Raw genomic sequence first — 4,828 nt, 5'->3', positions numbered from 1 at the left:
GATCTTCACAGCCGTTACAGCAAAGCCCGTGCAGTTCTACAACTAATAGTTTAAAACACACTCTATATTGTAACCAATGGGAAACATTGTAACCTTTTTAGGGAACGCGCCAGTTGCCTGCCCGCTTCAATTGTTATCTCTTGCTTACCCAAGCATGTCTACGTGACTTATCATGGGTTACATCCCCAGGCATTCCCAGGCTGTTGCCCACTTCTAGTTATCTAACTTAGGGTAGGCGCATTTCTCAAAAGCCTCGGGTAATTTACACAAGAAAAAAAACTGGTGGCTCTTGCTCTAGGTAGTCAGGTTAAGTGTCATTAGTTCTTTTTCCTGACTCTTGATGCTCTCTGCACTCTGTTACAGCAATACAGTTGAACCTTGAGTAGTTGGTAGTAACTTAGAAGGTTTCCTTTTAGCAACCAACTGCCTTAGGGATACTTCATATTTTCAATATATCTCTAGTCAGGTTTTCCTGATTGGTATGTGGTTTTGCTTTTAGTTTAGAGAACATAAATTCAGAAGTTGTGTGGATTGCCTACCGGCAACATAATGAGTGTAATGAGTTATGGCTTTTGAAGCACAAACCATACTGAACTTGAGAAGACAAAAGTAGGGCTTCCCACAACTCATCTTGATTCAACAATGTTGCCGTAACAGTGCACTAAATTCTTTAGTCAAAATGATTACCTGCAATGGAATGATGATATCTGTTCCCCCAGAAGCTCCTGTTACTTCTTAATCATGACTAAAGACACATAATGAAAGACCCTGAAGCAGTTTTAGTTCCAGTGCTGTTTGGAATGTACCAATGGGTGGAGGAAAAGTTTATGCAAAGATGACCTTGGGTAGGGGGTGGGGTTTCCTCAGACTGAAGATAATCAGAATCTCAGCAACATTTAACTTCTCCCAGAGAGAGGCAGACAGGACTGTTGTGTGTTTTATAGTCTCCTTTATTATATTGTAAATGTTGAATTTTTATCAAAGTATTTATTGAACACAATTCTAGAAGTCACATAATATTTTAAGGTCTGCCTTACCCTCCCACCATCTCATTTTCCACTCTCAGTTGTAATCATCTTCCACGCTTTAGCTATTGCTACCAGTAATGACCTATACATTTTTAATAGCATGCTTATACTACTATTTCATCATATTTTATGTTATAGATATTATATATTGATAGTAGAAGATGAGGATTTTGCTTTCTTATACCCTTCTTCATACACACACATATTTGTTCTTCCCCACAACCTGCATGTTTTGTGGTTAAGTTCATATTCAGGGTTTTCATTATTTTGTATTTGTAAATATTCACTGCTAAGTGCATTTCCTGTGAAAACTTTCATTTTTGCAGTGAAAATCTATTGCCTCTTTTTTTCTTTTTCTTTTTCTTGGCTTTCTTCAAGTTTTTGTTCAAGATTTCCTATGTCCTCTAATAGCTCTATAAGGTAAATTTCAAGTCTGTTTCCACATGTCTTCCTTCCTGCTTAGCCATAGTCCAAGGACTTTATAGTCCTTCAAAGAGATTGCCACTTGTGGTACAGGTCCTACTTCTTGTATTTCATGTCTTGATCTTTTTGGTTTAATTCTTTATTTTGATGGAGTACAACCTCCAGTTATTTCCTAAAAAATCATGCATGGGGGCAACATTTTGGAGAATGTGGATGTCTGAAATAGCTTCTCTGTATATCACCAAAGTGAATTCATTTTCTCTACTTAGAAACATTGGCATTATTTGAAAAAGATGCTGAAATGCTGTTATCTCACTGGAGGTGGTGCTGTATATCCATCAGTAGGTAATTATTCATCTATTAATACAAGAAAATGGGCCACATTGGGCCATGGTTTTATATGTGACCCAAATAAAATATGTGCCCTCCATTTTTAAAAAGAAATGAGTAAGTAGAATGATTATATGCTCTAATTCCAAGATTGTCAACCTAAAGTTTTCTATAGATCACCTTTGTGGACCCTTGAATTCCCTGAGCTTAGGTGCAACTTTTATTTTGGGTTACTTAGGTACTTTAAACTTCACTTCAGTGATTTAATAATAAGGTAATGACAATATCATTACCTCCTTATGAGGTGGCTGTGATTTTTAATATTTAAAAAGACCCATGACACACAAAAAAGTTAAGAACAATTGAACTCTATTCCCCTTCTTTCCTCCATTTAACAGATGGAGAAGCAGATTCCATAGAGCTTAAGTGTCATCTTGATGTACTAAGTTTTAGCACAACTGAGTCCAAACACTGGTTTTCTGACTCCTTGGCCAGGAGTCTTCCCACATCAGCAGGGGTTGTATTTGAGCTGTATTTATCAGTATTGCTTACCAATTTTCTAAGTGAAAATGAAATGAAGGTTCTTTTCCTGAGATTTATTGCCTATAGTTAAATATGGCTGAAAGAGGCCTCTAAAACCAGAAACTGTCAAGAAACAGCATTTATTTTTGTCATTCCTCATTCTTCCTACCCAGCATGAGAAACATGTGAACATGGACAAATCAATGCAGATGCAAAATCTTGACAGTGTTACATGGCTCAAATGTACGCTGGAGTCTCAAGACAGTTACAACCACGTGGGAAGAATATTCTGCTAAAGCATTTTTGACCAAGGAGACCAAGGTCTTTGTTTAACTGACCTCTTTTGCAAAAATTGGTTAATGTAACTGTGTAGGAGTAGGCAAATTAGTTGACATCCTTTGATCAGAAAATATTAAATTCTGATAGCTAATTACATTTAATTTCTTACATGTGTATATTGACTCATTGTTTATAAAATGTTTTCACATATTATTTCATTTAAAAGCAACCTGGTATGGTAAATTATCCTTATCATATTTACAAATGAGAAAGCAAGGACAGGGGCTTGAGGGGCCTTGCCTGAGTCATGTAGCTAATAAGGGTTAGGACTGGAGTGAGATCACTTGCCTTCTGATTCCAGATCTGTTCTTTTTCCATCATACCATGTGCCTCCTAATCACCACGAGTCATGCTGCCTCTCATGCTCCAATGATGGATACATTTCAGAGGTAAGGGTGAAACTGGAGTGGGCCATGCTGTCCTTGAGAGTTTGCAGTCCTGCCCTGTGTGAAGGAAACATTGCTCTATTAGCCTGCCAGGTATGACCAGGCCGAGGGCATGTGGTCTCAGGGACTGGCCGGATACAGGATCCTAGGAGTTTGGGCCAACACCATCATTCACTAGGAGATCAACTTTACTCCTTCTATTTCAGGTAGGTGTTAACATTAGATGAGGGTACAAGTATGTGAAGAACAGGAGGCTAGTGTGCCAGTGAAGATTTATTAAGTTACTATACTCCTCGAAGGACCCGGCATAATGTAATTCATGTCCAATTCATGTCAGCTATATTTATGTCAACTGTATAGATCAATAACGGTTTTCCTTAAAATGATGATGAGTCAATGTTTCATCCGATGGTTTTAGCTGAGAGGTAAGTCACATAAAAATGTAGCTTATGTAAACAATTGCTTTTCATTCTCCTTGTCTTTTTAATTTAAATTTTTATGAAAAGGAAAAAAATCCCTCAACTTTTTACTTTGTGAATAAATGAGATGTGCCAGGATATGAAGTGATATTATGATGAAATGAGCATTTCTGGTTAATTCCAATGAAGAAAACAATTTTAAATCTTTCCTCTGTTCTTGATTTAACACAGGTTAGATCTCATAAGACCCTGTTCATGATGAGTGTTTTTTTTTTTCAGTTGTGAATTTCTGCAGCTGCAGTGTGAAGCCTGAGCAAATCCTGATGGCTAAAGGGTTTGACTCTCCTATTTGGTCATGGGCAGGACTACAGAACTCACGACTGTGATGGATGCATTACAGACCTCAGCTTCACCAGACTTGAACATGGTCTCATTTTCTCATAGAGAAATGCCCCTTTAGCAGAGAGCTTATAATCTATGTAAAATAAAAATTATTCTTAGACCATATCCAGGAAGTCTTGAATAATTTATATCCTTGTCTTTTATGTGACTGTAATGGTTTTGAACACCATATATACCTAGATTGTTTGAGGAATCTCTTTCAAAGATTCATTTGAGAAGAATACTCAGCTTCATGTCTAGCATTTATGGCTTTAAATACTTGACAGCCTTGTTCTACTCAACCCAAAATTTGCCTCACTCCATTTTCACAATTTTCTTCAATACCAACCTCTCAAACTTTTTTCTTTTATATCTACTGTAAGCACAGTTTTTATTCACCATTGCTTATATTTCCCTATGTGGCTTTAATAATTTAAAGAAAGCATCTTGGGGATACTTCCTAGCTCTATCTAGTCCTTAGCTTTTTGCTGCCACCGCTCACCACCCAACATTTTGGGCTTCTTGAGCACAGCCCAGACATAATGGGGAGAGTCACTGAAGAGGCTGTGTATGAACCATAACAAATTTACCTGCGCCAATTAACTGGACAACTTAAAATTAACTTTCATTCAACCACTACTTTATTTATATTGGTGTCCTCTAGTTATCTACATCTATGAAATCCAGGTATATTTCCTCAGTATTCCACTTGCTGGAGAGATTGGGGGAGGGCAGGCAATCTGTATAAATGGCTAGCAGCAGCTAGAAAATCTTGATGGGCATGCTGTCAATCTGCCTTGATCTTTTTCCCTAGTTCTGATAGTGGCTCTAAATTCTTTGAAGACGAAAGAGAAATTCCTGTAGTTGTCAACTGAACTAACAGCTCGACTAGGGGAAAAATACTGCTGAAATCTGTCAATGAATGTTGCTAACATATGTTGCATTTATAGACAGGGAGAAAACTAAACCTAGCAAGTCCTTGGAAAGATGTGTGAGCTGG

The 4,828-nt window shown here is 37.5% G+C and overlaps 1 long non-coding RNA gene across 1 annotated transcript; it reads left to right on the top strand.

The window, feature by feature from the left end:
* Nucleotides 1-3,041: 3,041 nt before the first annotated feature.
* On the top strand, nt 3,042-3,954 carry LOC140849379 (uncharacterized). The gene is made up of 2 exons (XR_012131112.1): nt 3,042-3,234; nt 3,727-3,954. It is a non-coding gene; the product is annotated as an uncharacterized lncRNA (long non-coding RNA).
* The last annotated feature ends 874 nt before the right edge of the window (nt 3,955-4,828 follow it).

Source organism: Manis javanica, chromosome 5 (assembly GCF_040802235.1).
Source record: "Manis javanica isolate MJ-LG chromosome 5, MJ_LKY, whole genome shotgun sequence".
In the NCBI taxonomy this organism is placed as follows: domain Eukaryota; kingdom Metazoa; phylum Chordata; class Mammalia; order Pholidota; family Manidae; genus Manis; species Manis javanica.
This window is presented reverse-complemented; position numbering and strand designations above follow the sequence as displayed.